Raw genomic sequence first — 13,524 nt, forward strand, 5'->3', positions numbered from 1 at the left:
ATTAAACAAATACAGTGAGCTAATTTTTGTAAAACAATAGATAGTCCTCACACATCAAACAATGGTCCTCAGTTGTAGCTTAGACATACACATATATGTATTTGTCAGCTGTTAGAGAAAAGTGATTATGTGTGTTTGTGTGTGAGATGTGTGTATTTGTATTTAAATGCATGCATGTTTATGGGTGATTCTTGAGCAAGCAAAAAGAAAGCATTTATAAACTCTGGTCGAAGGAATATGTACCATAATTCAAATTATTTGCAATTAAATATGAGTAAGATATACTGAATGATTGATTTAATAAACTGAATTCTGTGTTGGAAATCAAATATTCTACAAAACTTGAACATTATTACAAATCTTATTCACTGAGAATGACTGATACAGATGCATGTGTCAAGTTGCAACACTATTAATCAAGGTAAAAAAGAACTCTCCTGGATAAGTAACATTTTTGACATATACCATAGTTTATATTTGAGTGCATCTTTAAAAATCTGATTTGTATTGTTACCAGAAAACGCCAATAATTCTGTGAGAATTTATAAGACATCTCTAAATTGTAGGCCTATATATTTTGGCTGAAACTCAAAAAGAAACATATTGTAAATCAGTTTTAGAAGCATTAGCCAGTTGGGATTGAAAATTTGAAGTTTTACAAGTTAGTGTTCTTTTATTTTCATATTCACAATGTTTTTGTCATCTTCTTTAATGAAAATGATCAAGTGTATTTCAAAGAAAGAAAATGACAAGCACGACATAACCGAGTTGAAATGCACTTGTACATGTATGACAATGGACCTGGAATACATCCATGAATACAGAAGACATAGATACATGTAAGTAAGAGACGGTATGTTTACCTTTATAAGTGTTAATGATTTTCTAGAATACATCAGTGCAATATGTAATGATATCAATTCCCATCTGTTCCTTTTCAGCATGGAAAATTATTGCTTGACCATTTGGACTGGAAATTTGCTATTGATTCTATCTCATTTATCATTTATAATAGCAAACTTTGTGTGAATACTCTGTGTGTGGTGTGCAGCGATGCGAATGTGTGCAGTAGAAGGGCTTCCACTGTATGTAATGGTGAATGACATTGCTGTACCAGAAGTCACAGGTTCATATTTCTGAAACCAATCTGTATAAAGAGTATCATATTTAAATGTGTGTGTCCATGACATGTCCTATCTGATGTGAATATCTGCTTTTGGAAATATAGTGGGATTTTATGCATCTGTGTTCATTACTCAACATATGCACTTAACTTAAAGACTGTCATGGACTATGGACTATTATGTTGTTAATTTATCTTGAGGGTATTGATCATAATTAAATGAAAGTGATATATTATTAATACACACATATACACACTGGCTCAAATGGTGTAGAAATGTGTGCTTCAATAAAGTGTGGCTTATACATAGTAAACCTATATGATAGTATACATGTTAATATTTGATTAGATTTGGGCATCTCAACATATAGGCCTACATCTTGGCTACATGTATGTATATAATCTAATGTCCACATGAAAAATATTTATATTTCCATTGTTAATCACCCGCTGTCTAGCCCATGAAGTCATTTTTTTTTTTTTTTGGGGGGGGGGGTTATTTATTTCGTTTTGTTTACCCAGGGTAACCCCATCAGTGGACTAAGCACTGTTTTTCTTGGGGGCCCTGCATACAAGTAACAAATACATATACAATGAAAAGGTATTAAACAAGGAAGAAAATATGTTCAAAGAGACAAGCAACCTGCAGGACATATACACACAGACATACTGAAATACATGTGTGTATGTAGAACAAAAGTCAACATATATATTGTGCATGAGCAAATCCAAATAAGTATATATTCCCTATGATCATATGATTATTGATTAATTTTGTGTTTAAATATTTGTTTGCTTGTCCCTGGAACCAGCCAGATAGGGGTAGTTATTTTAATTCAGTAGTTTCTCGGTTATGAATAGTGACTTCAGGCAAACATTACATTTACAAATACTGATTGAAATTTTGTATTTTTCTTCACCAGTAAACCCTTTTTGATGTATCTTGTAACCGCTATATTTGTTGTTATCACAAATTTATTACAAACTACATATTCAATAAAGCATTATTACAATAGTTTTGTATTTCTATATGTGCATTATGAAAGTCGCCAAGGTCATCTTTATGATGCGTGTTATCCTCATTTATTCTGTCAAAGAACTGTAATTTTTGTGCACAATGTAGGTAATGGATGGTTACATTCGATAGCAGATGAGATATTTCATTTCATAGCATTTTAAGAGAAATTGAAGTAATATGGTGTTCCATATACTTCTGAGAGAAGTGTACTGTAATTTAAAAACATGTATGTTTCCACAAAACAGATTGTGCTTATCAAAATCCTTATGTTGACACTTATTGGTACTATTGGGTGATGCAAATCTGGACTTGTCGTACCTTAAGATCTCTTTGTTGACTTCATTTACATTTATATTTGTAGTTGATTATATCTGTGTATCCTAAGGAACTGTTGCTGTGCCAGCGCCACAAGTGTCTCTGGACTGTGTGTGCTCAATAAGACATCACTGTCATTATTATCATTATTATTAGAGGAAAATGTTATTAAAAGTACATGCAACTTTATTATCCTAGTTCAATCTAGTCTAATTAGAGTGTTAAAAATGTATGTATGCACAGTGGCTAGCCATGTTGCCTATAAACTCTGTAAGGAGTCCATCTTAAAATGTCATCACATAGTTCATGATCATGTTTTCATATTTATGAGAAGAGAAGAGCTTGGTAATGAGTCTTTGATGGCAGCTCTACTGCCTGTTTATATGGATCACTAATTCTTAAAGGACGAGTAGAACTACATTCATTCAAATAATGTACATTGATTTATTTGTTTTGTTTCCTTGCTTAAAAAAAGGTCCTATAAATATCAGTGTAGTAAAATAAGGAAAATAAATTAGCTATGATGTCACTGATAGAATTGATTGTGTAGACTTTTTGACATAAAAAGATTGTTGTTGATAAGATAGATTAAGAATGTCTAGATTTATATGCAGAGCTTATATTAACATTTTCATTTGCATTAATAATTCAAATATAATTTGTACCCTTTGTAGTATACCTTGTCAACAATTTACAATATCTATATATATATATAACTTAAAGCTTGACTAAAGCTAATTTGGTATAGGTTCAGTAATGTGAGTTAGATTTTTGTATTGTATAACATTCTAATATTATATAAAGCGTAGCAGTCTTGTTTTTTCTTATTTTTTATTGTGGTCTATGCATTTGTATTGCTAATGTGTCAATTTCTTGCAAAATATTGAGCAATTGCCTCCTCATCCCAAGCTACTCATCAATCCTCAATGTGTTGCAGTATGCTATGAATATTTGATTCTCTCAAGACTGTAATTTGTATTTTGGCCCTCATGTTGAAAATTGTGAATGGAGGTAAAATGCTCAGTACACGTTTAACTGTTGTTCAAAATGCATGAAATTTCACACATTTTATGAATTCAGATCTATTTTTTTTATAACAACCCTCTCTTAGCATCGATTCTCATAATTCATTGGCAATTCCTGTAGAAATGAACAGACCTATCTTGTCGATGTCTACAGTATTTCCTAGCGTGAAATACCTTCATCTAAATCCCCCTTCCCCCGTAGATGGGGCCCCTTGTCAGTATGCATAGATTCCTTGGCTGCAATCACCTCACATGCATCTCGATAGGCTTCTTTGACTATAGAGCTACGCATGTGGCCATCGTATTCCCTTCGCTCCAACGGCACATATGACAAGTCAATAATTGGGTAATGAACAGGGATGGACGATGTCAGTTGCGCCGGGGGTTGAAAATTTGTAACACCGACATATGAAACATATCCAATTGCAGTGGAAATATGATTATATTTATGATAGGGCGGCTCTTTTCCTCAAAGTGGTAGGTTAATTTACATTATACACCTTGACATTTTCTCAGGGATAACATGATGGTTTCAAAGTTTTACCAGCCAACTGCTATATATAGCCCCATTCATGAAAACACAAATATGATTGTTTATATGAATCATTGAGATGTGGTGTATTGTCAAGATCAAAAGTATTATCTTACTTTGTAATGCTTACTTAACTACATATACTTGTATATCACGAAACCAAGAATAGTACAATGTATATATAAATGCAATGTCTAGTTTACACATAGAAGCATTGGTCTTACACATCTCAATGTCAGGAAATTGATAATAGTAAATTGAATTTGGTTTGCATATATTGGCTTTTATTTCAATTGACTGAATATTTATCCATGAAAACAACACAAAAAATGCACTCACTCATCTGTGACTTGATAGAAGTTTATTTTTTATACAGAAGTTGATCAATATGTGTAGGAAATTTCAGATCATATTGTTTTGTTCAAAACTTTTTAATTATAATGTTTCAGTGTGTTGAATGAGGGGAGGGAGTCTTTTCTGTTTCTGTAGACCTACTTCTGTGACAGTGATTTTCCCTCAGTGTAAAACAAGATATAAACTTTTGTTTTTATTTCCTAAGTCCCTTAATAGGTGATCATGTATAGTCCATAATATACTTAACCATCAATGTAGGCCTATGTATACACTATACAGTGCAGCTCCATTTTATGTGAAAATACAAATTTAGATTTATTTCAACTTTATTATTTCATTTTTAATTTGATTAAATATTTTGACAATTTATGTAATTAATACTCATATAAAGTCATGTAAATGGTCATTAATAATAGAGGTAATAGTGACTGACCCTACAGGTGTACATTAAAAATCATTAAAAAAAAAGTTATCTAAAAGATGTCCTTATATGAAGACCAGGGAAACATTATGTTGCATCCTTGTGCAATTAAGTTATTGTTTCCTCAAGGCCAGTCAGTATATAAATATATGTATGTGATTGAATTAATCCACATTGGATATAGAATATTATTGAAATAAAACCATTGCTTTGAAATTCTCGTAAAGTTTGAAAAATATATGCAATTGTTATGGTAACTCATATAGATAAACAAGTGCTGAGCAAGCCCTTCCCTCTGATTTTAATCAGTCATTTACTTTAGGAAGTTAAACATGAATTGGTTACAGAAAGTGAGCAAATACTGCCAGAGATTCAATGTTTGTTAATAAATTCAAAAAGTTTCTTTTCCCTTTATTACTAAGTTGATCAAGTACCTGTTAAGTACATGTAACCATGCTGATTGATTAACAGTGTTTGCATACACCTGAAGGGTTATTTACTGACTAATATAAACATTTCTCTGTTTAATAATACACACTATTACACACTAAAGTTTGCTGGTTCAGAGTTAATGCTTGAAAAGGGCATTTTGCATCTCTTTGCATATGATTGTTGTATCTTTTCTGACAATCGAGACAAAATAAAAAGAGTCTTGTGTCATCTTGTATCAAAGAGTTAGTTTAGCAGTTCTAAACATTGCCTTGTAATTAGATGTGTGTTTGAATCTCTTTGTGGCCTTGTGTCTTTGGCAAGGCATCAATCTACATATTGCTTCTTTCCACCCAAGTGTTGAGTGGGTACCAGATACATGTAGGATTCCAAAGCCTCTTACAGTAGTAGGCCTATGTTTAAAAATTGAATTTGGATCTTTTTTGGAATGCTCCCCAAAGTTAGTTGTGTGCGGACCAACTAGAATCTGATTGCTTACAGACATCATTCTAATGTACTGAGTTGACAAACTTGTATACATGTAGCATACGGTCATCTAATAAAAATAAGTATTTAAAAAGTAATCAATAACAGCTTTACAAAACCAAGTTGTCTCAAATTTTTGGGATCTTTGATTTTATCACTTGCAGTTTTTCAAAATTATTTGCTGAAAACAAACAATGCTAGAAAATGGCAACTTAGCTTTTAAACCAAGATTTTTATATATTCTTCTACATATAAGAAACCCCGCTTAAATTTTAAAGAAATTGTTATCTCTGTAAGGTCAACCTTACTGCATTTTTTTATTCATGAGCCGAATCTAACAGAGCTGAATTGATCTGTATGGCTAACTAGCTAGTGCGTCTAATCAGTTTTGAGGCTGAGAGTCAAGTTTATAATCACATCTTATGAGAGAGATAGGCAAGTTCATTCATTATCTCCTGCCTAAAATAGCTAATCTCACTGGGATTATTTTTCTGACCGTGCAACCTTAAGATGGAGCAGCACCTGGCACGTTAGTGAAAGGTTGCAGTGTCAAGATTAAATTCGGTTAGGTCGTTGTGCACTCATTGGAGTGACGATGGTACATTTATGATGATAATGTTACTCTTATGATAGATCATACATGTATGAATCTTATTCAACGATATGTTTAGTGCCATAAAATCATTGATATCAAACTCTATACATGTATATGCAGTTTACTATTCTAGATATATAATTTCCATTGTGTACATGTATTTGTGCTATTAATCTATTTTACACAATTCATTATTTAATGACAGAGAATCTCCATATATATGACTTTTTTTTTTACTCATGCTGATGTTATCTATTGCTGATGTTAACTTACTGGATATATATTTACTGTTGATGTAGTTGCATAGTTATATAATCGTAATTTTACATTGGAAATCATTAAATTGTTGGATCCCTCTACATGTAAACCTTAATTGACACTGAAGTTTTGCAAATATGCAGTTTCAATAGATGGTGCAGAAAGATCTGCTGAATAAAAGAATATGTAGTGTCTTTTTTCAAAGGGAAATGTGCCTTTAGTTAAATCAACTTCACTAAACCTTTTGAATAGGGGTTAGAAAAATAAACTGAGTAATAATTCACATAGAATGATGCTATTCTTTTAGATACAGAGCTGTTATTGCTAACATGTTAATCTAGCATGCAATATTATTAATGCAATCATTTATTACTCTGAATGAGTATGATTATTAAGAAATTTTACTTCACAAAGGCCCCTTCTCAATCAGTATATTTCATTGGCCAATCTAGATTGTTATTCCTTTACAAGAACCAATCAGATAATCTCTATTTGTAATCTATCACAAACCTTTGCATTGCAGGACACAAAACCCTGTTGTCAATGTGAGTTAAACAGTTATCCTGTGTCAAGCCATGGACAAATATATCAGTTGATCAAAAATATCAGTAGTACATGTATCTGTTCTAAAATATCCACTTGTGTTTTTAATTTAGCTTTCATGTGTAGATAATTGTGTCTTTCAGAACTATTTCTAGAATATATTTGTTCCATTTATAAACAGATGTTTTGTACATGTACTAGTGTGTGTGAGATGTGTGATTATTTCTGAAATTAATTATTTGTGGAACAGTCAATGCAATAAAGGCAACAATAGTTGCAAGAAAACTGGAATAAAGTCATGTAGAGAGTTATTGGTGCAGGAAATATTAAATATGTTCATGCATAAATCAATTCATTTGACCAATTATTGAGATATTATATGCTATGACAAGGATCAAGCTGAAAAGAAATCAGAATAACTTGCTTAAAAGCCTGTCATTATATTTTGCCCAGGGTTGGATAGATTCCATGAGACCTTACTCCTCAAGCCCTGCATTAATCATGATTTCATTGTATTTGTGCAAAGTGTTTAAAATAGAGGTCCTACAGGGGCCTACAATTTGATTATTTGCATAATCTACAGTTGAATTCAGATCCAACCATTCTATGAGTGGTAAGGATATGAGTTGGACAATATTTTAAAAGTAAAAAAGAAACTCACTTTATCACATTAGATCATTTTTGTTTGCAATGTAGTCATTGATGTTAGCAGAACATAGTGTGTTTAGCAATTTAGGAATGTATGTAAATTTTCTGAAGAAGATACATGTAGTTGAAGGTTGCATTGTGAAAATCAGGCTTGAAACAATAAAATTAATGAAGAATGTATGTAACCTGATGCATGTATGAATTAATGAATACATAGTAGTTTTTGTCAGTACTATGAACTCTGGAAATACTGGGTAATTTTAACCATAGTAAGAAAAAGAGATTGGTTGCAAGGTTAATCAATGATCTTTTGTAAACCATTTGAAATATTAAGCTGGTACTCATTACTTGTAAAAAAATAGAATATTGTAATTTAATCAATGTACACCAAGTTCAATACTCTCTCCATCTATGAGTGCATTAAGTACAGCAAGTATATGGAACAAGTTGTATTGTTATGGACATATTAAAATGCCCACTTGAAGCGCTTCCAGTAATTTGTAGCAGTCATTGAGGCTGTCCAAGTTTTTCACATTTGAACACAAACAAATGTATATTGCCATCCAACCACTAGCTAGGTCTAATCAATATTATTGATGTCTTTTTTTTTCTTTCTTTCCTTGCAAGAAGACTCAATTGCGTAGCGGAATGTTGCGTGGATGAGAGAGTGAAAGAGAGTATCAACGCGTTCTCTCCTATTCTTATTCAAATTGACCAGGCAAACAAAAGCTCAGACATGTTATTGTGTGTGGGTGGGTGTGTGCATATAGGTGTGTGCGAGTGTGTATTGGTAAACCGTGGGTGTGTAAATTTCATGGTTTAATTTATCAAGTACAAGAATGTGAGTCACTACTGTGTTCAATCAACTTTCTATTATCCACTGCAATCAATGGGGTTCTACAGGTTGAATTTCCTAGCAAGGTTTTGCCTAATATATATTTTAGAAACCATAAACCTGAACTAAGCTTTTCCTTTTTTTTTGTTATTTTGGGGGTTGGAAAATATGAATCAAGAATATGTAGTTATTTCATCAGTTATTGTTCAGTGGAATACAATTATACAAGTATATGTTATCAACTAGCTTTGGGAGATAAAAAAAAATTGTATGGGTAGACTAACAATGTGAAGATACATGTATTTCCTTCTTAAGGGATTTCATCTGGAACAACACAATATATATTATCAGAATCTAAAAAAAATATTTGTATGACAGTAAACCTGTATAATCTTTCTAAGACTCTTTTAGAAAATGAGCAATTGGCCAATAATTGACAAAATATGCAAAGTGCTCAGTCAGTTGAGTTTATCCCAAATTAACATGATTAATGTATGTGACTTTATGTGCCTACATGTAAAGTGCCGATTCGTTTGACAATATTTGGCTTGCTCAAACTTTTTTTTCCAGATATAATGAACTATTATATAAGCTGTCCTTTTTAATTCTTTTAAAGCCCTGTTTTCTCCAATTATTGCTCATGGTTACTGCTTTTGTTTGACATTGTCTAGGATTTTTAAAGTCCATTAATGATTTAATTTTGAAGTCTTTAAACATTCATTTGCTATTCTGTCATTTGTAATAAAAAAATCAAAGATCTTGTTACAAATATATAAAACTTGCCCTCAATGCTCTCTATAGTCTTAACTTTATTTGCCACAATTTTTTTCTTCAGTGTATTTAAATTGCTTTATAGTTATTTTACACTGATTAAAATGCATATTTTGTTTAAATCTATGAGAGTATTATATGTTAGTTTTCCTCGTATCATTATTTTTTAAATCATTATTTATAGGGGTGGGGGAAGGGTATACATGTTAATTATCAACCAAACATTAACTTTTAATTGAATTGACTCAAAATTGTGAGTGTGACGTTATGTATTGACATTAGTAATAGATTTTACAACATCTTTAAGCCAAGGATCTTCAGTCTACACGTACCCTACTTTTTGCTTCTTTGCCAACATAACAATTCTCAAATCGATTTCCTGCACAGAACATTCTCAAAGAAACAGCTCCTCAAAATGCTATGATGTAGAAGCGTGGAAATTGACATTTAATTTCCTCTTTTCCTGTAAGTCATTCCTTGGCTACCCTAGCCTTAGCTTGCATGCTATATGCTCATATCATATTGCTCAATAGAGTGGTATCACTTAGCGTCATATTTATCACCTACGGCTAGAGGCACAGACGGGGAAATGGTACAACAGAGATGTGTTAGGACACTGCTTAAAGATAGCAAAATGCAGGGATACAAATTGATGAGGAGGGAGAGAGTGTGTGCTAAACAGACAGACAGAGAAAGTGAAAGAAAGATAGAGAGATGTGTAGCAGAGGATGGAGGAAGAGAGAAGAATAGATTTTAAAAATGATGTAAATCAAATGGTAAATTACTATTATTCAGTTTTTCTTTTGGATAAGGGGTAGATACGTAGCTTTACATGTTAAATATTGAGCTAAGGTAAAATTCGATCTATGAAATAACTTGATTTACATATTTGATATTAAAATAAATCTTATTGATGGAACATTAAAACAATTCATAATTCTGTGTGAATCATAGTGTGTACAATACATGTACATGTATGTCTTGAAATTTACCTATTTCTGCTGCTTGAAATATTGCTCATTTTGCCTAGGCATTATTATTATCTTTTTTATCATTCTGCAAAACCAGTAATTGGCAAAAATGGCCTTGTCATATGATATGATGGTTGAATTTCAGAATATGATAAATTTCTGATCAAAATCATTCTGATGGAAAAACCTGAATTTACTGACATTTATCAGATTCAGTTTGACTGTGCTTGTACTGACTTAGTTTTAGAGAAAATAATTACTTAAATTGTGTCATTATAGAATATCAAACCTTAGGCCTATATTTTAATTTAGAAAATTCTTTGTATTCATGAATACATGACAGTCTTGTTAGATTATGAACGACGTTTGAAGCAATTTTTCATTTTCTCCTCAATACTGTACATGATGCTTCGCATAGATCTATATGAATGGCGAAATGAAAATATGGAAAATGAGAGGAATGGTTTCTTTACATATCTATAACAGGTATCAATCTGTTAAGTGATATTAGGGCCACAGGTCTGATGAATTCATCCTTGATTCCAGGGCTTTAAGTTTTATGAAAAATCAAAAGGTATTAAATTGTAGAAGGGAGTTAGGTGGATAGCGTGTTGGGGGAGCTCAGATGAGTGTCAGACCCAATAATATTGTCTTCAATTATATGATTGTAGAACTGAAAGCAATAGAGCATTACTGCTGACGAAAATGCACTGCATGGGGTTTCCTCCCACAGTTATTCATCTTATACATTGAGTGATGTTGGACAACCCTTTATTATTGAGCTTGAGTATTAATTAAGCAGACGTTATAGGAAAGAAATGATATCTAGGATCTTACCAGTCTTATCACGGCATAACATTAAAAATTAATTTTATTTGATCACACAGTTACAATTCTATGTGTACATATAATAGGCTATGATAAATTTATGATAAATCTTATTGTCATTATTGATAATTAACAGTTGTGATGAAATGTATACACTTTTTTATGGTAACACATCTTAATTCTTCATTTTTTTTTACATTATGCATACTTTCACATGATAAAATATGTCTGAATCATTATCTCTTTCTGATCATAGATTCAATCAGTATAGGTGCAGAGTGTATTGCTATCCAGTTCCAAAACAAAGCTTTCTTCCATTCATGTAGAATTAAATGAGAAGATAATGCTTGATTTTCAATGAAAAGGCCTAATCAAACTATCGTGTTGGCAATGACATGCTTTTTGTGGAAGAGCTTGATAATTGGTTTGTTTAACTTGTATACTTTTACACAAACAGATTTTCTCATGTAATACTATGTTACCTTATATTCATGTAATTTACAGTTGTGTTCCTGTTCTATATTGACCTCTTATCTATCTCTGAGCTTCAATTAATAAACGAAAATATTTCCCCTCTACGTATTCTTTTTATGTAGTGCTACATGGTAGTTATTCCACAAAAAATTAATACTATGAACACTGGGATATTCATGTGGAACAATGTTCAAATAAAGATGTAAAGCTACTTCTCTCATCAGTACATGCTTTGGTTGGATCTAAATCTCAGAGACTTGCCATCAATCTATATGGAGCACTGCATGTTGGTGCTTGGCTAGATATAGAATGTTTATGATCTGTCATGCTATGCCAATTGGACATTATTTTCTTAGTTTGTGAAAGAGATTCAAGGGGCAATAGCCATCAACATAGTTATAGATATTACCCTCCTCAAATTGAGCTTGGTAAATTGCCCAGATAATGGCATTGGCATTTACAAGAGACCAACTCTCATCTACTCTCAATAACATGAGGCCCTTTCATTCTACAATTTACAAAATTAAAGTGAACTGAAACTCCAGCAAAGAAAATATTGCACAAGTAGATCAGCTCCTCTCTTCCTGATTATTTTTTCTCTTCAAATTTGTTTGTGGGTCTAGATAGTAAGCATTGTATTTATGAGAACATAGTTGATTTTGTTTTACTATAAAACAATTCAATAAAAACATGTTTATGTTAAATGTTCATCAGTCAAGAAATTATGAAAAAAAAACATAATCAATCCTTTGTTGGCGTTATAAGGTTTGATATTTGCAAAATAAATTTTGGTGAAGGATAGAGGATTAATGAGTGAGAGTTGACTAATTCTAGATATAGTCAGAAGATGTCAGTAAACTGAATTCCTCTATCATATTTTTAAAAAATATGACCTGCTATCCATATGATTGTACCTATTCAAATTCTGATTTTCATACAGTTGAATTGAATATGTTCTTCTGGTGTTCAGAAGGGAAAAAAAGTATTAAAGAAGACAATAAGCATGATGAGTAAACTAGGGAGTACAGTACATGTATGTGATAGAATGCATCTTCACTTAGATAATTTGTTTTTATCCAATGAATTTAGATGAAAGGTTTTGTAAAACTAAGAAAGGTTGTCACTAAAAATCCCTGAATAATTATTTTATGAAAATGCTCTTTATGTCTGAAAAAAGTGATTATAAACCACTCACTACCTATTTGATGATCCTATGCATTTACTTTTGAGCAGTGAATTAATTCTGTCTTATTTTCTATCATTTTACCTTTACAGATATGGTGATATTGTTCCACAGACCATCATAGGTAAAATTGTAGGTGGAGTTTGCGCACTGTCCGGAGTTCTTGTCATAGCGTTGCCAGTTCCTGTTATCGTCTCCAATTTTAGCCGAATCTACCATCAAAGTCAAAGAGCAGATAAAAGGAAAGCCCAAAGAGTAAGTATTTAACCCCCATATTAACAATGGTACACTGGAGGCCTGGGCTCTTTTGCATAAAATTATTATGTTAACTCTGATCAGATAGATGGTAACTACATTTACTAGTTCAAGAGCTAATTCTGTGAAAGATACAATTTGGTTTGGAAAATTACAATTGGAATTCACAAGTTACCAGAATAATATTTTTATGGAATTGAGCCCTGGGGAGTGTTTTATGAAGCAAAAAGTCAGTAATTATCAGCATGTTGTTTGTTCTGAACCAATCAGATGAAATGATTTCAGTAGCTGCCAACATATATCAGTGAAAATAACTATTTGTTTAATGGAAGGCTCCCCCAATCTTACTCTCAATCAATCTAGCCGAGACTCCAGTGATTATTCAGCTGCATCAGTCAACACAATTCATGAGACTAACAAATTACCTGTACTTTCACCAAAAAGTCAAATCTTTGAAACC

At 32.0% G+C, this 13,524-nt stretch overlaps 1 long non-coding RNA gene across 1 annotated transcript in view; it reads left to right on the plus strand.

Moving 5' to 3' along the window:
- The first annotated feature begins 12,900 nt into the window (after positions 1 to 12,900).
- The window catches only part of LOC135153630 (uncharacterized), a 28,527-nt gene continuing 27,903 nt past the window's right edge, over positions 12,901 to 13,524 (plus strand). Inside the window, exon 1 of the long non-coding RNA XR_010293111.1 lies at positions 12,901 to 13,064. This is a non-coding gene — a long non-coding RNA (uncharacterized LOC135153630). The remainder of the gene's footprint in view (positions 13,065 to 13,524) is intronic.

This window comes from Lytechinus pictus, chromosome 3 (genome assembly GCF_037042905.1).
Source record: "Lytechinus pictus isolate F3 Inbred chromosome 3, Lp3.0, whole genome shotgun sequence".
Lineage (NCBI taxonomy): Eukaryota > Metazoa > Echinodermata > Echinoidea > Temnopleuroida > Toxopneustidae > Lytechinus > Lytechinus pictus.